At 43.9% G+C, this 22,508-nt stretch overlaps 1 long non-coding RNA gene across 14 annotated transcripts in view; it reads left to right on the top strand.

The window, feature by feature from the left end:
• Positions 1 to 22,508, top strand: part of LOC307181468 — a 1,676,472-nt gene that overhangs the window by 458,592 nt on the left and 1,195,372 nt on the right. Inside the window, exons 1-2 of one of the 14 annotated variants that reach the window (XR_013826846.1) lie at positions 18,222 to 18,258; positions 19,757 to 19,838. The exons of the other annotated variants lie outside the window; for them this stretch is intronic. This is a non-coding gene — a long non-coding RNA (uncharacterized lncRNA). Of the gene's footprint in view, positions 1 to 18,221; positions 18,259 to 19,756; positions 19,839 to 22,508 lie in introns of those variants that run through there. 14 annotated transcript variants of the gene reach the window in all.

Below are 22,508 nucleotides of genomic sequence, written 5' to 3'. Positions count from 1 at the left end.
ACCGCAGGATGGCTTCAGGCCCTAATCTGGTTCCAGCCTGGCCTGCTGAGCCTTTGGTTAATTCCTCTTCCTGGTGGGAAATGAGAGTTAAATTTGCCCGTCCAGACACCTCCAGCTAGTCTCTCATTGGTTCTCGCTATTCCTGTTCATCTTCCGCAGAAATTGCAAACTGGGCCAAACAGGATGTTAAAGGGACTGACTCTCCAAGTGGGGAGAGTGTTAGTAAAGCGTCTGGAATGTTGCACCCGAGTACCAGGGGAGGAAAACTGAGACATATTTGAACACGTCTCCCGATCACATGGTTGATCATACTCTAGGTTCCACATGCATGTTTTAGCTGAAGGAAGAATACCTTAAACCTGGGTAGTTGAAACCCGTGGAATGGGTACCATGCAATATGACTTCAAAGGGTCTTCATTTGCTCACCGAACCTCTCCAATCCTATCACTGCTGCGTTTATGCCCCTGTACACATGCTTGATTCTCTTTCGGAGACATAGCAATCCATAGGTTTTAAGATACTTACTAGTCAGGTACATTCTTAGGCGTTTAATATGGGGTGTTGAGTCCATTTCGTTGAGCAAGGAGTAGCTCTTGTCTATTCCATATTTGGCTTAAGGAACTTTTTCTGTGCTCATTTCAATCTCTGGTTTTATGCAGCACCCCAACTCACCTTTACCCTTAAGCAAGAATAAGTTGGTTTTCTAAATTTGAGACCCTGTTCTGTTCTGTAATTCAGTTCCTGTGTAGCCAAGTTTACATTCCGTGTATTACTGATATCTTATGATGTTTCTTTTTCTGTGTGACTTATTTCAGTTAGAATCATCATACCTGAATCCACTCATTGTGCTGCTAAGGGCCTGATGACACAGATTTCATTGCTGAGTGATATTGCTTTGTAAGTAAATACCACAACTTCTTTATCCATTTTTCATTTTCTGCGATGTTGAACTTGTACTGTAAACGAGGTTCTTGTAAACAGAGGCGTCCCAAGCTTTGGGGATGCTGTGTCTTTTTGATTTTAATTTCCCTAAGCTATAGGACCATAAGTGGAAGTGCCCTAGGCTCTGTTGCTTTGTTTTTTAGATGTTTCAGGAAACACCATACACTTCTCCCGAGTGTCTGTTGGCAATTTCCATCCCGCCCATCAGCATAACAAGGCTCCCAGTTCTCCATGGCCTGTTCTGCCTTTCTGGATTTTACACTTTTTTCAGATGGCCCTTTTGACCGGGAGGAAGTGAGACTTCATTGTAGTGCAGATTTCCTTTGCAAGCTTGCTTGGTTGGCCAAAAAGGGCGTATGCGTTTTTTCCTGAATATATTCAGGAAAAAACGAATACGCCCTTTTTGGCCAAGTGCATCATTGTGGACGTTCTGCCTCTTTTCCTATGCTTTCAATGCAATTCCAGTCTACCTCCTGAAATCGGTTTCCTGCAATTCTGCCCCGCTTTCAAGTCCTCTTGGCAGCCTTACTTCAGTCTATTTTTGGACGATAGCTGTCATTTATAACTCTGCAGGTTTGTGAATTACAGTGCCCCTGAGCTCCTTTCTTCAACTCGCTTTCTTTTGAGCTGGCCGCAACACCGCAGGATGGCTTCAGGCCCTAATCTGGTTACGGCCCGGCAGGCTGAGCCTTTGGTTAATTCCTCTTCCTGGTGGGAAATGAGAGTTAAATTTGCCCGTTCAGACACCTCCAGCTAGTCTCTCATTGGTTCTCGCTATTCCTGTTCATCTTCCGCAGAAATTGCAAACTGGGCCAAACAGGAGGTTAAAGGGACTGACTCTCCAAGTCAGGAGAGTGTTAGTAAAGCGTCTGGAATGTTGCACCCGAGTACCAGGGGAGGAAAACTGAGACATATTTGAACACGTCTCCCGTTCACATGGTTGATCACACTTGGGTTCGACATGCATGTTTTAGCTGAAGGAAGAATACCTTAAACCTGGAGAGTTGAGACCCGTGTAATGGGTACCATGCAATATGACTTCAAAGGGTCTTCATTTGCTCACCGCACCTCTCCAATCCTATCACTGCTGCGTTTATGCCCCTGTACACACGCTTGATTCTCTTTTGGAGACATAGCAATCCATAGGTTTTAAGATACTTACTAGTCAGGTACATTCTTAGGCGTTTAATATGGGGTGTTGAGTCCATTTCGCTGAGCAAGGAGTAGCTCTTGTCTATTCTATATTTGGCTTAAGGAAATTTATCTGTGCTCATTTCAATCTCTGGTTTTATGCAGCACCCCAACTCACCTTTCCCCTTAAGCAAGCATAAGTTGGTTTTCTAAATTTGAGACCCTGTTCTGTTTTGGAATGCAGTTCCTGTGTAGCCAAGTTTACATTCCGTGTATTAGTGATATCTTATGATGTTTCTTTATCTGTGTGACTTATTTCAGATAGAATCATCGTACCTGAATCCACTCATTATGCTGCTACGGGCCTGATGACATAGATTTCATTGCTGAGTGATACTGCATTGTACGTAAGTACCACAAGTTCTTTATCCATTTTTCACTTTCTGTGATATTGAACTTGTACGGTAAACGAGGTTCTTGTAAACGGAGGCGTCCCAAACTTTGGGGTGGCTGTGTCTTTTTGATTTTAATTTCCCTAAGCTATAGGACCATAAGTGCCCTAGGCTCTGTTGCTTTGTTTTTTAGATGTTTCTGGAAACACCATACACTTCTCCCGAGTGGTTGTTGGCAATTTACATCCCGCCCATCAGCATAACAAGGCTCCCAGTTCTCCATGGCCTGTCCTGCCTTTCTGGATTTTACACTTTTTTCAGATGGCCCTTTTGCCCGGGGGGAAGTGAGACTTCATTGTAGTGCAGATTTCCTTTGCAAGCCTGCTTGGTTGGCCAAAAAGGGCGTATGCGTTTTTTCCTGAATATATTCAGGAAAAAACGCATACGCCCTTTTTGGCCAAGTGCATCATTGTGGACGTTCTGCCTCTTTTCCTATGCTTTCAATGCAATTCCAGTCTACCTCCTGAAATCGGTTTCCTGCAATTCTGCCCCGCATTCAAGTCCTCTTGGCAGCCTTACTTCAGTCTATTTTTGGACGATAGCTGTCATTTATAACTCTGCAGGTTTGTGAATTACAGTGCCCCTGAGCTCCTTTCTTCAACTCGCTTTCTTTTGAGTTGGCCGCAACACCGCAGGATGGCTTCAGGCCCTAATCTGGTTCCGGTACGGCACGCTGAGCCTTTGGTTATTTCCTCTTCCTTGTGGGAAATGAGAGTTAAATTTGCCCGTCCAGACACCTCCAGCTAGCCTCTCATTGGTTCTCGCTATTCCTGTTTATCTTCCGCAGAAATTGCAAACTGGGCCAAACAGGAGGTTAAAGGCGCTGACTCTCCAAGTGGGGAGAGTGTTAGTAAAGCGTCTGGAATGTTGCACCCGAGTACCAGGGGAGGAAAACTGAGACATATTTGAACACGTCTCCCGTTCACATGGTTGATCATACTTGGGTTCCACATGCATGTTTTACCTGAAGGAAGAATACCTTAAACCTGGAGAGTTGAGACCCGTGTAATGGGTACCATGCAATATGACTTCAAAGGGTCTTCATTTGCTCACCGAACCTCTCCAATCCTATCACTGCTGCGTTTATGCCCCTGTACACATGCTTGATTCTCTTTCGGAGACATAGCAATCCATAGGTTTTACGATACTTACTAGTCAGGTACATTCTTAGGCGTTTAATATGCGGTGTTGAGTCCATTTCGTTGAGCAAGGAGTAGCTCTTGTCTATTCCATATTTGGCTTAAGGAACTTTATCTGTGCTCATTGCAATCTCTGGTTTTATGCAGCACCCCAACTCACCTTTACCCTTAAGCAAGCATAAGTTGGTTTTCTAAATTTGAGACCCTGTTCTGTTCTGTAATTCAGTTCCTGTTTAGCCAAGTTTCCATTCCGTGTATTACTGATATCTTATGATGTTTCTTTTTCTGTGTGACTTATTTCAGTTAGAATCATCATACCTGAATCCACTCATTGTGCTGCTAAGGGCCTGATGACATAGATTTCATTGCTGAGTGATATTGCTTTGTAAGTGAATACCACAACTTCTTTATCCATTTTTCACTTTCTGCGATGTTGAACTTGTACTGTAAACGAGGTTCTTGTAAACAGAGCCGTTCCAAACTTTCGGGTGGCTGTGTCTTTTTTATTTTAATTTCCCTAAGCTATAGGACCATAAGTGGAAGTGCCCTAGGCTCTGTTGCTTTGTTTTTTAGATGTTTCAGGAAACACCATACACTTCTCCCAAGTGTCTGTTGGCAATTTACATCCCGCCCATCAGCATAACAAGGCTCCCAGTTCTCAATGGCCTGTTGCCTTTCTGGATTTTACACTTTTTTCAGATGGCCCTTTTGACCGGGGGGAAGTGAGACTTCATTGTAGTGCAGATTTCCTTTGCAAGCTTGCTTGGTTGGCCAAAAAGTGCGTATGCGTTTTTTCCTGAATATATTCAGGAAAAAACGCATACGCCCTTTTTGGCCAAGTGCATCATTGTGGACGTTCTGCCTCTTTTCCTATGCTTTCAATGCAATTCCAGTCTACCTCCTGAAATCGGTTTCCTGCAATTCTGCCCCGCTTTCAAGTCCTCTTGGCAGCCTTACTTCAGTCTATTTTTGGACGATAGCTGTCATTTATAACTCTGCAGGTTTGTGAATTACAGTGTTCCTGAGCTCCTTTCTTCAACTCGCTTTCTTGTGACCTGGCCGCAACACCGCAGGATGGCTTCAGGCCCTAATCTGGTTCCAGCCTGGCCTGCTGAGCCTTTGGTTAATTCCTCTTCCTGGTGGGAAATGAGAGTTAAATTTGCCCGTCCAGACACCTCCAGCTAGTCTCTCATTGGTTCTCGCTATTCCTGTTCATCTTCCGCAGAAATTGCAAACTGGGCCAAACAGGATGTTAAAGGGACTGACTCTCCAAGTGGGGAGAGTGTTAGTAAAGCGTCTGGAATGTTGCACCCGAGTACCAGGGGAGGAAAACTGAGACATATTTGAACACGTCTCCCGATCACATGGTTGATCATACTCTAGGTTCCACATGCATGTTTTAGCTGAAGGAAGAATACCTTAAACCTGGGTAGTTGAAACCCGTGGAATGGGTACCATGCAATATGACTTCAAAGGGTCTTCATTTGCTCACCGAACCTCTCCAATCCTATCACTGCTGCGTTTATGCCCCTGTACACATGCTTGATTCTCTTTCGGAGACATAGCAATCCATAGGTTTTAAGATACTTACTAGTCAGGTACATTCTTAGGCGTTTAATATGGGGTGTTGAGTCCATTTCGTTGAGCAAGGAGTAGCTCTTGTCTATTCCATATTTGGCTTAAGGAACTTTTTCTGTGCTCATTTCAATCTCTGGTTTTATGCAGCACCCCAACTCACCTTTACCCTTAAGCAAGAATAAGTTGGTTTTCTAAATTTGAGACCCTGTTCTGTTCTGTAATTCAGTTCCTGTGTAGCCAAGTTTACATTCCGTGTATTACTGATATCTTATGATGTTTCTTTTTCTGTGTGACTTATTTCAGTTAGAATCATCATACCTGAATCCACTCATTGTGCTGCTAAGGACCTGATGACACAGATTTCATTGCTGAGTGATATTGCTTTGTAAGTAAATACCACAACTTCTTTATCCATTTTTCATTTTCTGCGATGTTGAACTTGTACTGTAAACGAGGTTCTTGTAAACAGAGGCGTCCCAAGCTTTGGGGATGCTGTGTCTTTTTGATTTTAATTTCCCTAAGCTATAGGACCATAAGTGGAAGTGCCCTAGGCTCTGTTGCTTTGTTTTTTAGATGTTTCAGGAAACACCATACACTTCTCCCGAGTGTCTGTTGGCAATTTCCATCCCGCCCATCAGCATAACAAGGCTCCCAGTTCTCCATGGCCTGTTCTGCCTTTCTGGATTTTACACTTTTTTCAGATGGCCCTTTTGACCGGGAGGAAGTGAGACTTCATTGTAGTGCAGATTTCCTTTGCAAGCTTGCTTGGTTGGCCAAAAAGGGCGTATGCGTTTTTTCCTGAATATATTCAGGAAAAAACGAATACGCCCTTTTTGGCCAAGTGCATCATTGTGGACGTTCTGCCTCTTTTCCTATGCTTTCAATGCAATTCCAGTCTACCTCCTGAAATCGGTTTCCTGCAATTCTGCCCCGCTTTCAAGTCCTCTTGGCAGCCTTACTTCAGTCTATTTTTGGACGATAGCTGTCATTTATAACTCTGCAGGTTTGTGAATTACAGTGCCCCTGAGCTCCTTTCTTCAACTCGCTTTCTTTTGAGCTGGCCGCAACACCGCAGGATGGCTTCAGGCCCTAATCTGGTTACGGCCCGGCAGGCTGAGCCTTTGGTTAATTCCTCTTCCTGGTGGGAAATGAGAGTTAAATTTGCCCGTTCAGACACCTCCAGCTAGTCTCTCATTGGTTCTCGCTATTCCTGTTCATCTTCCGCAGAAATTGCAAACTGGGCCAAACAGGAGGTTAAAGGGACTGACTCTCCAAGTCGGGAGAGTGTTAGTAAAGCGTCTGGAATGTTGCACCCGAGTACCAGGGGAGGAAAACTGAGACATATTTGAACACGTCTCCCGTTCACATGGTTGATCACACTTGGGTTCGACATGCATGTTTTAGCTGAAGGAAGAATACCTTAAACCTGGAGAGTTGAGACCCGTGTAATGGGTACCATGCAATATGACTTCAAAGGGTCTTCATTTGCTCACCGCACCTCTCCAATCCTATCACTGCTGCGTTTATGCCCCTGTACACACGCTTGATTCTCTTTTGGAGACATAGCAATCCATAGGTTTTAAGATACTTACTAGTCAGGTACATTCTTAGGCGTTTAATATGGGGTGTTGAGTCCATTTCGCTGAGCAAGGAGTAGCTCTTGTCTATTCTATATTTGGCTTAAGGAAATTTATCTGTGCTCATTTCAATCTCTGGTTTTATGCAGCACCCCAACTCACCTTTCCCCTTAAGCAAGCATAAGTTGGTTTTCTAAATTTGAGACCCTGTTCTGTTTTGGAATGCAGTTCCTGTGTAGCCAAGTTTACATTCCGTGTATTAGTGATATCTTATGATGTTTCTTTATCTGTGTGACTTATTTCAGATAGAATCATCGTACCTGAATCCACTCATTATGCTGCTACGGGCCTGATGACATAGATTTCATTGCTGAGTGATACTGCATTGTACGTAAGTACCACAAGTTCTTTATCCATTTTTCACTTTCTGTGATATTGAACTTGTACGGTAAACGAGGTTCTTGTAAACGGAGGCGTCCCAAACTTTGGGGTGGCTGTGTCTTTTTGATTTTAATTTCCCTAAGCTATAGGACCATAAGTGCCCTAGGCTCTGTTGCTTTGTTTTTTAGATGTTTCTGGAAACACCATACACTTCTCCCGAGTGGTTGTTGGCAATTTACATCCCGCCCATCAGCATAACAAGGCTCCCAGTTCTCCATGGCCTGTCCTGCCTTTCTGGATTTTACACTTTTTTCAGATGGCCCTTTTGCCCGGGGGGAAGTGAGACTTCATTGTAGTGCAGATTTCCTTTGCAAGCCTGCTTGGTTGGCCAAAAAGGGCGTATGCGTTTTTTCCTGAATATATTCAGGAAAAAACGCATACGCCCTTTTTGGCCAAGTGCATCATTGTGGACGTTCTGCCTCTTTTCCTATGCTTTCAATGCAATTCCAGTCTACCTCCTGAAATCGGTTTCCTGCAATTCTGCCCCGCATTCAAGTCCTCTTGGCAGCCTTACTTCAGTCTATTTTTGGACGATAGCTGTCATTTATAACTCTGCAGGTTTGTGAATTACAGTGCCCCTGAGCTCCTTTCTTCAACTTGCTTTCTTGTGACCTGGCCGCAACACCGCAGGATGGCTTCAGGCCCTAATCTGGTTCCGGCACGGCAAGCTGAGCCTTTGGTTATTTCCTCTTCCTTGTGGGAAATGAGAGTTAAATTTGCCCGTCCAGACACCTCCAGCTAGCCTCTCATTGGTTCTCGCTATTCCTGTTCATCTTCCGCAGAAATTGAAAACTGGGCCAAACAGGAGGTTAAAGGCGCTGACTCTCCAAGTGGGGAGAGTGTTAGTAAAGCGTCTGGAATGTTGCACCCGAGTACCAGGGGAGGAAAACTGAGACATATTTGAACACGTCTCCCGATCACATGGTTGATCATACTCTGGGTTCCACATGCATGTTTTAGCTGAAGGAAGAATACCTTAAACCTGTGTAGTTGAAACCCGTGGAATGGGTACCATGCAATATGACTTCAAAGGGTCTTCATTTGCTCACCGAACCTCTCCAATCCTATCACTGCTGCGTTTATGCCCCTGTACACATGCTTGATTCTCTTTTGGAGACATAGCAATCCATAGGTTTTAAGATACTTACAAGTCAGGTACATTCTTAGTCGTTTAATATGCGGTGTTGAGTCCATTTCGTTGAGCAAGGAGTAGCTCTTGTCTATTCCATATTTGGCTTAAGGAACTTTATCTGTGCTCATTTCAATCTCTGGTTTTATGCAGCACCCCAACTCACCTTTACCCTTAAGCAAGCATAAGTTGCTTTTCTAAATTTGAGTCCCTGTTCTGTTCTGTAATTCAGTTCCTGTGTAGCCAAGTTTACATTCCATGTATTACTGATATCTTATGATGTTTCTTTTTCTGTGTGACTTACTTCAGTTAGAATCATCATACCTGAATCCACTCATTGTGCTGCTAAGGGCCTGATGACACAGATTTCATTGCTGAGTGATATTGCTTTGTAAGTAAATACCACAACTTCTTTATCCATTTTTCACTTTCTGCGATGTTGAACTTGTACTGTAAACGAGGTTCTTGTAAACAGAGGCGTCCCAAACTTTGGGGTGGCTGTGTCTTTTTGATTTTAATTTCCCTAAGCTATAGGACCATAAGTGGAAGTGCCCTAGGTTCTGTTGCTTTGTTTTTTAGATGTTTCAGGAAACACCATACACTTCTCCCGAGTGGTTGTTGGCAATTTACATCCCGCCCTTCAGCATAACAAGGCTCCCAGTTCTCCATGGCCTGTCCTGCCTTTCTGGATTTTACACTTTTTTCAGATGGCCCTTTTGCCCGGGAAGAAGTGAGACTTCATTGTAGTGCAGATTTCCTTTGCAAGCTTGCTTGGTTGGCCAAAAAGGGCGTATGCGTTTTTTCCTGAATATATTCAGGAAAAAACGCATACGCACTTTTTGGCCAAGTGCATCATTGTGGACGTTCTGCCTCTTTTCCTATGCTTTCAATGCAATTCCAGTCTACCTCCTGAAATCGGTTTCCTGCAATTCTGCCCCGCTTTCAAGTCCTCTTGGCAGCCTTACTTCAGTCTATTTTTGGACGATAGCTGTCATTTATAACTCTGCAGGTTTGTGAATTACAGTGCCCCTGAGCTCCTTTCTTCAACTCGCTTTCTTTTGAGCTGGCCGCAACACCGCAAGATGGCTTCAGGCCCTAATCTGGTTCCGGTACGGCACGCTGAGCCTTTGGTTATTTCCTCTTCCTGGTGGGAAATGAGAGTTAAATTTGCCCGTCCAGACACCTCCAGCTAGCCTCTCATTGGTTCTCGCTATTCCTGTTCATCTTCCGCAGAAATTGCAAACTGGGCCAAACAGGAGGTTAAAGGCGCTGACTCTCCAAGTGGGGAGAGTGTTAGTAAAGCGTCTGGAATGTTGCACCCGAGTACCAGGGGAGGAAAACTGAGACATATTTGAACACGTCTCCCGTTCACATGGTTGATCATACTTGTGTTCCACATGCATGTTTTAGCTGAAGGAAGAATACCTTAAACCTGGAGAGTTAAGACCCGTGTAATGGGTACCATGCAATATGACTTCAAAGGGTCTTCATTTGCTCACCGAACCTCTCCAATCCTATCACTGCTGCGTTTATGCCCCTGTACACATGCTTGATTCTCTTTCGGAGACATAGCAATCCATAGGTTTTAAGATACTTACTAGTCAGGTACATTCTTAGGCGTTTAATATGCGGTGTTGAGTCCATTTCGTTGAGCAAGGAGTAGCTCTTGTCTATTCCATATTTGACTTAAGGAACTTTATCTGTGCTCATTTCAATCTCTGGTTTTATGCAGCACCCCAACTCACCTTTACCCTTAAGCAAGCATAAGTTGTTTTTCTAAATTTGAGTCCCTGTTCTGTTTTGTAATTAAGTTCCTGTGTAGCCAAGTTTACATTCCATGTATTACTGATATCTTATGATGTTTCTTTTTCTGTGTGACTTACTTCAGTTAGAATCATCATACCTGAATCCACTCATTGTGCTGCTAAGGGCCTGATGACACAGATTTCATTGCTGAGTGATATTGCTTTGTAAGTAAATACCACAACTTCTTTATCCATTTTTCACTTTCTGCGATGTTGAACTTGTACTGTAAACGAGGTTCTTGTAAACAGAGCCGTTCCAAACTTTGCGGTGGCTGTGTCTTTTTGATTTTAATTTCCCTAAGCTATAGGACCATAAGTGGAAGTGCCCTAGGCTCTGTTGCTTTGTTTTTTAGATGTTTCAGGAAACACCATACACTTCTCCCGAGTGTCTGTCGGCAGTTTACATGCCGCCCATCAGCATAACAAGGCTCCCAGTTCTCAATGGCCTGTTGCCTTTCTGGATTTTACACTTTTTTCAGATGGCCCTTTTGACCGGGGGGAAGTGAGACTTCATTGTAGTGCAGATTTCCTTTGCAAGCTTGCTTGGTTGGCCAAAAAGGGCGTATGCGTTTTTTCCTGAATATATTCAGGAAAAAACGCATACGCCCTTTTTGGCCAAGTGCATCATTGTGGACGTTCTGCCTCTTTTCCTATGCTTTCAATGCAATTCCAGTCTGCCTCCTGAAATCGGATTCCTGCAATTCTGCCCCGCTTTCAAGTCCTCTTGGCAGCCTTACTTCAGTCTATTTTTGGACGATAGCTGTCATTTATAACTCTGCAGGTTTGTGAATTACAGTGCCCCTGAGCTCCTTTCTTCAACTCGCTTTCTTGTGACCTGGACGCAACACCGCAGGATGGCTTCAGGCCCTAATCTGGTTCTGGCCCGGCATGCTGAGCCTTTGGTTAATTCCTCTTCCTGGTGAGAAATGAGAGTTAAATTTGCCCGTTCAGACACCTCCAGCTAGTCTCTCATTGGTTCTCGCTATTATGTTCATCTTCCGCAGAAATTGCAAACTGGGCCAAACAGGAGGTTAAAGGGACTGACTCTCCAAGTCGGGAGAGTGTTAGTAAAGCGTCTGGAATGTTGCACCCGAGTACCAGTGGAGGAAAACTGAGACATATTTGAACACGTCTCCCGTTCACATGGTTGATCATACTCTGGGTTCCACATGCATGTTTTAGCTGAAGGAAGAATACCTTAAACCTGGAGAGTTGAGACCCGTGGAATGGGTACCATGCAATATGACTTCAAAGGGTCTTCATTTGCTCACCGAACCTCTCCAATCCTATCACTGCTGCGTTTATGCCCCTGTACACACGCTTGATTCTCTTTTGGAGACATAGCAATCCATAGGTTTTAAGATACTTACTAGTCAGGTACATTCTTAGGCGTTTAATATGGGGTGTTGAGTCCATTTCGTTGAGCAAGGAGTAGCTCTTTTCTATTCTATATTTGGCTTAAGGAACTTTATCTGTGCTCATTTCAATCTCTGGTTTTATGCAGCACCCCAACTCACCTTTCCCCTTAAGCAAGCATAAGTTGGTTTTCTAAATTTGAGACCCTGTTCTGTTTTGGAATGCAGTTCCTGTGTAGCCAAGTTTACATTCCGTGTATTAGTGATATCTTATGATGTTTCTTTTTCTGTGTGACTTATTTCAGTTAGAATCATCGTACCTGAATCCACTCATTATGCTGCTACGGGCCTGATGACATAGATTTCATTGCTGAGTGATACTGCATTGTACGTAAGTACCACAAATTCTTTATCCATTTTTCACTTTCTGTGATATTGAAGTTGTACGGTAAACGAGGTTCTTGTAAACGGAGGCGTCCCAAACTTTGGGGTGGCTGTGTCTTTTTGATTTTAATTTCCCTAAGCTATAGGACCATAAGTGGAAGTGCCCTAGGCTCTGTTGCTTTGTTTTTTAGATGTTTCAGGGAACACCATACACTTCTCCCGAGTGGTTGTTGGCAATTTACATCCCGCCCATCAGCATAACAAGGCTCCCAGTTCTCCATGGCCTGTCCTGCCTTTCTGGATTTTACACTTTTTTCAGATGGCCCTTTTGACTGGGGGGAAGTGAGACTTCATTGTAGTGCAGATTTCCTTTGCAAGCTTGCTTGGTTGGCCAAAAAGGGCGTATGCGTTTTTTCCTGAATATATTCAGGAAAAAACGCATACGCCCTTTTTGGCCAAGTGCATCATTGTGGACGTTCTGCCTCTTTTCCTATGCTTTCAATGCAATTCCAGTCTACCTCCTGAAATCGGTTTCCTGCAATTCTGCCCCGCTTTCAAGTCCTCTTGGCAGCCTTACTTCAGTCTATTTTTGGACGATAGCTGTCATTTATAACTCTGCAGGTTTGTGAATTACAGTGCCCCTGAGCTCCTTTCTTCAACTCGCTTTCTTTTGAGCTGGCCGCAACACCGCAGGATGGCTTCAGGCCCTAATCTGGTTCCGGCACGGCACGCTGAGCCTTTGGTTAATTCCTCTTCCTGGTGGGAAATGAGAGTTAAATTTGCCCATCCAGACACCTCCAGCTAGTCTCTCATTGGTTCTCGCTATTCCTGTGCATCTTCCACAGAAATTGCAAACTGGGCCAAACAGGAGGTTAAAGGGACTGACTCTCCAAGTCGGGAGAGTGTTAGTAAAGCGTCTGGAATGTTGCACCCGAGTACCAGGGTACGAAAACTGAGACATATTTGAACACGTCTCCCGATCACATGGTTGATCATACTCTGGGTTCCACATGCATGTTTTAGCTGAAGGAAGAATACCTAAAACCTGGGTAGTTGAAACCCGTGGAATGGGTACCATGCAATATGACTTCAAAGGGTCTTCATTTGCTCACCGAACATCTCCAATCCTATCACTGCTGCGTTTATGCCCCTGTACACATGCTTGATTCTCTTTCGGAGACATAGCAATCCATAGGTTTTAAGATACTTACTAGTCAGGTACATTCTTAGGCGTTTAATATGCGGTGTTGAGTCCATTTCGTTGAGCAAGGAGTAGCTCTTGTCTATTCCATATTTGGCTTAAGGAACTTTATCTGTGCTCATTTCAATCTCTGGTTTTATGCAGCACCCCAACTCACCTTTCCCCTTAAGCAAGCATAAGTTGGTTTTCTAAATTTCAGACACTGTTCTGTTCTGTAATTCAGTTCCTGTGTAGCCAAGTTTACATTCCGTGTATTACTGATATCTTATGATGTTTCTTTTTCTGTGTGACTTATTTCAGTTAGAATCATCATACCTGAATCCACTCATTGTGCTGCCAAGGGCCTGATGACACAGATTTCATTGCTGAGTAATATTGTTTTGTAAGTAAATACCACAACTTCTTTACCCATTTTTCATTTTCTGCGATGTTGAACTTGTACTGTAAACGAGGTTCTTGTAAACAGAGCCGTTCCAAACTTTGGGGTGGCTGTGTCTTTTTGATTTTAATTTCCCTAAGCTATAGGACCATAAGTGGAAGTGCCCTAGGTTCTGTTGCTTTGTTTTTTAGATGTTTCAGGAAACACCATACACTTCTCCCGAGTGGTTGTTGGCAATTTACATCCCGCCCTTCAGCATAACAAGGCTCCCAGTTCTCCATGGCCTGTCCTGCCTTTCTGGATTTTACCCTTTTTTCAGATGGCCCTTTTGACCGGGGGTAAGTGAGACTTCATTGTAGTGCAGATTTCCTTTGCAAGCTTGCTTGATTGGCCAAAAAGGGCGTATGCGTTTTTTCCTGAATATATTCAGGAAAAAACGCATACGCCCTTTTTGGCCAAGTGCATCATTGTGGACGTTCTGCCTCTTTTCCTATGCTTTCAATGCAATTCCAGTCTACCTCCTGAAATCGGTTTCCTGCAATTCTGCCCCGCTTTCAAGTCCTCTTGGCAGCCTTACTTCAGTCTATTTTTGGACGATAGCTGTCATTTATAACTCTGCAGGTTTGTGAATTACAGTGCCCCTGAGCTCCTTTCTTCAACTCGCTTTCTTGTGACCTGGCCGCAACACCGCAGGATGGCTTCAGGCCCTAATCTGGTTCCGGCACGGCACGCTGAGCCTTTGGTTTATTCCTCTTCCTGGTGGGAAATGAGAGTTAAATTTGCCCGTCCAGACACCTCCAGCTAGTCTCTCATTGGTTCTCGCTATTCCTGTTCATCTTCCGCAGAAATTGCAAACTGGGCCAAACAGGAGGTTAAAGGCGCTGACTCTCCAAGTGGGGAGAGTGTTAGTAAAGCGTCTGGAATGTTGCACCCGAGTACCAGGGGAGGAAAACTGAGACATATTTGAACACGTCTCCCGTTCACATGGTTGATCATACTTGGGTTCCACATGCATGTTTTAGCTGAAGGAAGAATACCTAAAACCTGGGTAGTTGAAACCCGTGGAATGGGTACCATGCAATATGACTTCAAAGGGTCTTCATTTGCTCACCGAACCTCTCCAATCCTATCACTGCTGCGTTTATGCCCCTGTACACATGCTTGATTCTCTTTCGGAGACATAGCAATCCATAGGTTTTAAGATACTTACTAGTCAGGTACATTCTTAGGCGTTTAATATGCGGTATTTAGTCCATTTCGTTGAGCAAGGAGTAGCTCTTGTCTATTCCATATTTGGCTTAAGGAACTTTATCTGTGCTCATTTCAATCTCTTGTTTTATGCAGCACCCCAACTCACCTTTCCCCTTAAGCAAGCATAAGTTGGTTTTCTAAATTTGAGACCCTGTTCTGTTTTGGAATGCAGTTCCTGTGTAGCCAAGTTTACATTCCGTGTATTAGTGATATCTTATGATGTTTCTTTTTCTGTGTGACTTATTTCAGTTAGAATCATCGTACCTGAATCTACTCATTATGCTGCTACGGGCCTGATGACATAGATTTCATTGCTGAGTGATACTGCATTGTACGTAAGTACCACAAGTTCTTTATGCATTTTTCACATTCTGTGATATTGAACTTGTACGGTAAACGAGGTTCTTGTAAACAGAGGCGTCCCAAACTTTGGGGTGGCTGTGTGTTTTTGATTTTAATTTCCCTAAGCTATAGGACCATAAGTGGAAGTGCCCTAGGCTCTGTTGCTTTGTTTTTTAGATGTTTCAGGAAACACAATACACTTCTCCCGAGTGTCTGTTGGCAATTTACATCCCGCCCATCAGCATAACAAGGCTCCCAGTTCTCCATGGCCTGTCCTGCCTTTCTGGATTTTACACTTTTTTCAGATGGCCCTTTTGACCGGGGGGAAGTGAGACTTCATTGTAGTGCAGATTTCCTTTGCAAGTTTGCTTGGTTGGCCAAAAAGGGCGTATGTGTTTTTTCCTGAATATATTCAGGAAAAAACGCATACGCCCTTTTTGGCCAAGTGCATCATTGTGGACGTTCTGCCTCTTTTCCTATGCTTTCAATGCAATTCCAGTCTACCTCCTGAAATCGGTTTCCTGCAATTCTGCCCCGCTTTCAAGTCCTCTTGGCAGCCTTACTTCAGTCTATTTTTGGACGATAGCTGTCATTTATAACTCTGCAGGTTTGTGAATTACAGTGCCCCTGAGCTCCTTTCTTCAACTCGCTTTCTTGTGACCTGGCCGCAACACCGCAGGATGGCTTCAGGCCCTAATCTGGTTCCGGTACGGCACGCTGAGCCTTTGGTTATTTCCTCTTCCTGGTGGGAAATGAGAGTTAAATTTGCCCGTCCAGACACCTCCAGCTAGCCTCTCATTGGTTCTCGCTATTCCTGTTCATCTTCCGCAGAAATTGCAAACTGGGCCAAACAGGAGGTTAAAGGCGCTGACTCTCCAAGTGGGGAGAGTGTTAGTAAAGCGTCTGGAATGTTGCACCCGAGTACCAGGGGAGGAAAACTGAGACATATTTGAACACGTCTCCCGTTCACATGGTTGATCATACTTGTGTTCCACATGCATGTTTTAGCTGAAGGAAGAATACCTTAAACCTGGAGAGTTAAGACCCGTGTAATGGGTACCATGCAATATGACTTCAAAGGGTCTTCATTTGCTCACCGAACCTCTCCAATCCTATCACTGCTGCGTTTATGCCCCTGTACACATGCTTGATTCTCTTTCGGAGACATAGCAATCCATAGGTTTTAAGATACTTACTAGTCAGGTACATTCTTAGGCGTTTAATATGCGGTGTTGAGTCCATTTCGTTGAGCAAGGAGTAGCTCTTGTCTATTCCATATTTGACTTAAGGAACTTTATCTGTGCTCATTTCAATCTCTGGTTTTATGCAGCACCCCAACTCACCTTTCCCCTTAAGCAAGCATAAGTTGGTTTTCTAAATTTGAGACCCTGTTCTGTTTTGGAATGCAGTTCCTGTGTAGCCAAGTTTACATTCCGTGTATTAGTGATATCTTATGATGTTTCTTTTTCTGTGTGACTTATTTCAGTTAGAATCATCGTACCTGAATCTACTCATTATGCTGCTACGGGCCTGATGACATAGATTTCATTGCTGAGTGATACTGCATTGTACGTAAGTACCACAAGTTCTTTATGCATTTTTCACTTTCTGTGATATTGAACTTGTACGGTAAACGAGGTTCTTGTAAACAGAGGCGTCCCAAACTTTGGGGTGGCTGTGTGTTTTTGATTTTAATTTCCCTAAGCTATAGGACCATAAGTGGAAGTGCCCTAGGCTCTGTTGCTTTGTTTTTTAGATGTTTCAGGAAACACAATACACTTCTCCCGAGTGTCTGTTGGCAATTTACATCCCGCCCATCAGCATAACAAGGCTCCCAGTTCTCCATGGCCTGTCCTGCCTTTCTGGATTTTACACTTTTTTCAGATGGCCCTTTTGACCGGGGGGAAGTGAGACTTCATTGTAGTGCAGATTTCCTTTGCAAGTTTGCTTGGTTGGCCAAAAAGGGCGTATGTGTTTTTTCCTGAATATATTCAGGAAAAAACGCATACGCCCTTTTTGGCCAAGTGCATCATTGTGGACGTTCTGCCTCTTTTCCTATGCTTTCAATGCAATTCCAGTCTACCTCCTGAAATCGGTTTCCTGCAATTCTGCCCCGCTTTCAAGTCCTCTTGGCAGCCTTACTTCAGTCTATTTTTGGACGATAGCTGTCATTTATAACTCTGCAGGTTTGTGAATTACAGTGCCCCTGAGCTCCTTTCTTCAACTCGCTTTCTTTTGAGCTGGCCGCAACACCGCAGGATGGCTTCAGGCCCTAATCTGGTTCCGGCACGGCACGCTGAGCCTTTGGTTAATTCCTCTTCCTGGTGGGAAATGAGAGTTAAATTTGCCCATCCAGACACCTCCAGCTAGTCTCTCATTGGTTCTCGCTATTCCTGTTCATCTTCCACAGAAATTGCAAACTGGGCCAAACAGGAGGTTAAAGGCGCTGACTCTCCAAGTCGGGAGAGTGTTAGTAAAGCGTCTGGAATGTTGCACCCGAGTACCAGGGTACGAAAACTGAGACATATTTGAACACGTCTCCCGATCACATGGTTGATCATACTCTGGGTTCCACATGCATGTTTTAGCTGAAGGAAGAATACCTAAAACCTGGGTAGTTGAAACCCGTGGAATGGGTACCATGCAATATGACTTCAAAGAGTCTTCATTTGCTCACCGAATATCTCCAATCCTATCACTGCTGCGTTTATGCCCCTGTACACATGCTTGATTCTCTTTCAGAGACATAGCAATCCATAGGTTTTAAGATACTTACTAGTCAGGTACATTCTTAGGCGTTTAATATGCGGTGTTGAGTCCATTTCGTTGAGCAAGGAGTAGCTCTTGTCTATTCCATATTTGGCTTAAGGAACTTTATCTGTGCTCATTTCAATCTCTGGTTTTATGCAGCACCCCAACTCACCTTTCCCCTTAAGCAAGCATAAGTTGGTTTTCTAAATTTGAGAACCTGTTCTGTTCTGTAATTCAGTTCCTGTGTAGCCAAGTTTACATTCCGTGTATTAGTGATATCTTATGATGTTTCTTTTTCTGTGTGACTTATTTCAGTTAGAATCATCGTACCTGAATCTACTCATTATGCTGCTACGGGCCTGATGACATAGATTTCATTGCTGAGTGATACTGCATTTTACGTAAGTACCACAAGTTCTTTATGCATTTTTCACTTTCTGTGATATTGAACTTGTACGGTAAACGAGGTTCTTGTAAACAGAGGCGTCCCAAACTTTGGGGTGGCTGTGTCTTTTTTATTTTAATTTCCCTAAGCTATAGGACCATAAGTGGAAGTGCCCTAGGCTCTCTTGCTTTGTTTTTTAGATGTTTCAGGAAACACCATACACTTCTCCTGTGTGTCTGTTGGTAATTTACATCCCGCCCATCAGCATAACAAGGCTCCCAGTTCTCCATGGCCTGTCCTGCCTTTCTGGATTTTACACTTTTTTCAGATGGCCCTTTTGACCGGGGGGAAGTGAGACTTCATTGTAGTGCAGATTTCCTTTGCAAGCTTGCTTGGTTGGCCAAAAAGGGCGTATGCGTTTTTTCCTGAATATATTCAGGAAAAAACGCATACGCCCTTTTTGGCCAAGTGCATCATTGTGGACGTTCTGCCTCTTTTCCTGTGCTTTCAATGCAATTCCAGTCTACCTCCTGAAATCGGTTTCCTGCAATTCTGCCCCGCTTTCAAGTCCTCTTGGCAGCCTTACTTCAGTCTATTTTTGGACGATAGCTGTCATTTATAACTCTGCAGGTTTGTTAATTACAGTGCCCCTGAGCTCCTTTCTTCAACTCGCTTTCTTTTGAGCTGGCCGCAACACCGCAGGATGGCTTCAGGCCCTAATCTGGTTCCGGCACGGCACGCTGAGCCTTTGGTTAATTCCTCTTCCTGGTGGGAAATGAGAGTTAAATTTGCCCATCCAGACACCTCCAGCTAGTCTCTCATTGGTTCTCGCTATTCCTGTTCATCTTCCACCGAAATTGCAAACTGGGCCAAACAGGAGGTTAAAGGCGCTGACTCTCCAAGTCGGGAGAGTGTTAGTAAAGCGTCTGGAATGTTGCACCCGAGTACCAGGGTACGAAAACTGAGACATATTTGAACACGTCTCCCGATCACATGGTTGATCATACTCTGGGTTCCACATGCATGTTTTAGCTGAAGGAAGAATACCTAAAACCTGGGTAGTTGAAACCCGTGGAATGGGTACCATGCAATATGACTTCAAAGAGTCTTCATTTGCTCACCGAATATCTCCAATCCTATCACTGCTGCGTTTATGCCCCTGTACACATGCTTGATTCTCTTTCAGAGACATAGCAATCCATAGGTTTTAAGATACTTACTAGTCAGGTACATTCTTAGGCGTTTAATATGCGGTGTTGAGTCCATTTCGTTGAGCAAGGAGTAGCTCTTGTCTATTCCATATTTGGCTTAAGGAACTTTATCTGTGCTCATTTCAATCTCTGGTTTTATGCAGCACCCCAACTCACCTTTCCCCTTAAGCAAGCATAAGTTGGTTTTCTAAATTTGAGAACCTGTTCTGTTCTGTAATTCAGTTCCTGTGTAGCCAAGTTTACATTCCGTGTATTAGTGATATCTTATGATGTTTCTTTTTCTGTGTGACTTATTTCAGTTAGAATCATCGTACCTGAATCTACTCATTATGCTGCTACGGGCCTGATGACATAGATTTCATTGCTGAGTGATACTGCATTTTACGTAAGTACCACAAGTTCTTTATGCATTTTTCACTTTCTGTGATATTGAACTTGTACGGTAAACGAGGTTCTTGTAAACAGAGGCGTCCCAAACTTTGGGGTGGCTGTGTCTTTTTTATTTTAATTTCCCTAAGCTATAGGACCATAAGTGGAAGTGCCCTAGGCTCTCTTGCTTTGTTTTTTAGATGTTTCAGGAAACACCATACACTTCTCCTGTGTGTCTGTTGGTAATTTACATCCCGCCCATCAGCATAACAAGGCTCCCAGTTCTCCATGGCCTGTCCTGCCTTTCTGGATTTTACACTTTTTTCAGATGGCCCTTTTGACCGGGGGGAAGTGAGACTTCATTGTAGTGCAGATTTCCTTTGCAAGCTTGCTTGGTTGGCCAAAAAGGGCGTATGCGTTTTTTCCTGAATATATTCAGGAAAAAACGCATACGCCCTTTTTGGCCAAGTGCATCATTGTGGACGTTCTGCCTCTTTTCCTGTGCTTTCAATGCAATTCCAGTCTACCTCCTGAAATCGGTTTCCTGCAATTCTGCCCCGCTTTCAAGTCCTCTTGGCAGCCTTACTTCAGTCTATTTTTGGACGATAGCTGTCATTTATAACTCTGCAGGTTTGTTAATTACAGTGCCCCTGAGCTCCTTTCTTCAACTCGCTTTCTTGTGACCTGGCCGCAACACCGTAGGATGGCTTCAGGCCCTAATCTGGTTCCGGCACGGCATGCTGAGCCTTTGGTTAATTCCTCTTCGTGGTGGGAAATGAGAGTTAAATTTGCCCGTTCAGACACCTCCAGCTAGTCTCTCATTGGTTCTCGCTATTCCTGTTCATCTTCCGCAGAAATTGCAAACTGGGCCAAACAGGAGGTTAAAGGGACTGACTCTCCAAATCGGGAGAGTGTTAGTAAAGCGTCTCGAATGTTGCACCCGAGTACCAGGGTACGAAAACTGAGACATATTTGAACACGTCTCCCGATCAAATGGTTGATCATACTGTAGGTTCCACATGCATGTTTTAGCTGACGGAAGAATACCTTAAACCTGGGTAGTTGAAACCCGTGGAATGGGTACCATGCAATATGACTTCAAAGGGTCTTCATTTGCTCACCGAACCTCTCCAATCCTATCACTGCTGCGTTTATGCCCCTGTACACATGCTTGATTCTCTTTCGGAGACATAGCAATCCATAGGTTTTAAGATACTTACTAGTCAGGTACATTCTTAGGCGTTTAATATGCGGTGTTGAGTCCATTTCGTTGAGCAAGGAGTAGCTCTTGTCTATTCCATATTTGGCTTAAGGAACTTTATCTGTGCTCATTTCAATCTCTGGTTTTATGCAGCACCACAACTCACCTTTACCCTTAAGCAAGCATAAGTTTGTTTTCTAAATTTGAGACCCTGTTCTGTTCTGTAATTCAGTTCCTGTGTAGCCAAGTTTACATTCCGTGTATTACTGATATCTTATAATGTTTCTTTTTCTGTGTGACTTATTTCAGTTAGAATCATCATACCTGAATCCACTCATTGTGCTGCTAAGGGCCTGATGACACAGATTTCATTGCTGAGTGATATTGCTTTGTAAGTAAATACCACAACTTCTTTATCCATTTTTCACTTTCTGCAATGTTGAGCTTGTACTGTAAACGAGGTTCTTGTAAACAGAGCCGTTCCAAACTTTGGGGTGGCTGTGTCTTTTTGATTTTAATTTCCCTAAGCTATAGGACCATAAGTGGAAGTGCCCTAGGCTCTCTTGCTTTGTTTTTTAGATGTTTCAGGAAAGACCATACACTTCTCCTGAGTGTCTGTTGGCAATTTACATCCCGCCCATCAGCATAACAAGGCTCCCAGTTCTCCATGGCCTGTCCTGCCTTTCTGGATTTTACCCTATTTTCAGATGGCCCTTTTGACCGGGGGGAAGTGAGACTTCATTGTAGTGCAGATTTCCTTTGCAAGCTTGCTTGGTTGGCCAAAAAGGGCGTATGCGTTTTTTCCTGAATATATTCAGGAAAAAACGCATACGCCCTTTTTGGCCAAGTGCATCATTGTGGACGTTCTGCCTCTTTTCCTATGCTTTCAATGCAATTCCAGTCTACCTCCTGAAATCGGTTTCCTGCAATTCTGCCCCGCTTTCAAGTCCTCTTGGCAGCCTTACTTCAGTCTATTTTTGGACGATAGCTGTCATTTATAACTCTGCAGGTTTGTGAATTACAGTGCCCCTGAGCTCCTTTCTTCAACTCGCTTTCTTTTGAGCTGGCCGCAACACCGCAGGATGGCTTCAGACCCTAAATTGGTTCCGGTACGGCACGCTGAGCCTTTGGTTATTTCCTCTTCCTGGTGGGAAATGAGAGTTAAATTTGCCCGTCCAGACACCTCCAGCTAGCCTCTCATTGGTTCTCGCTATTCCTGTTCAACTTCGGCAGAAATTGCAAACTGTGCCAAACAGGAGTTTAAAGGCGCTGACTCTCCAAGTGGGGAGAGTGTTAGTAAAGCGTCTGGAATGTTGCACCCGAGTACCAGGGGAGGAAAACTGAGACATATTTGAACACGTCTCCCGTTCACATGGTTGATCATACTCTGGGTTCCACATGCATGTTTTAGCTGAAGGAAGAATACCTAAAACCTGGGTAGTTGAAACCCGTGGAATGGGTACCATGCAATATGACTTCAAAGGG

The sequence above is a fragment of the Stenella coeruleoalba genome (assembly GCF_951394435.1).
Source record: "Stenella coeruleoalba genome assembly, contig: scaffold_28, whole genome shotgun sequence".
Classification (NCBI taxonomy): domain Eukaryota; kingdom Metazoa; phylum Chordata; class Mammalia; order Artiodactyla; family Delphinidae; genus Stenella; species Stenella coeruleoalba.
This window is presented reverse-complemented; position numbering and strand designations above follow the sequence as displayed.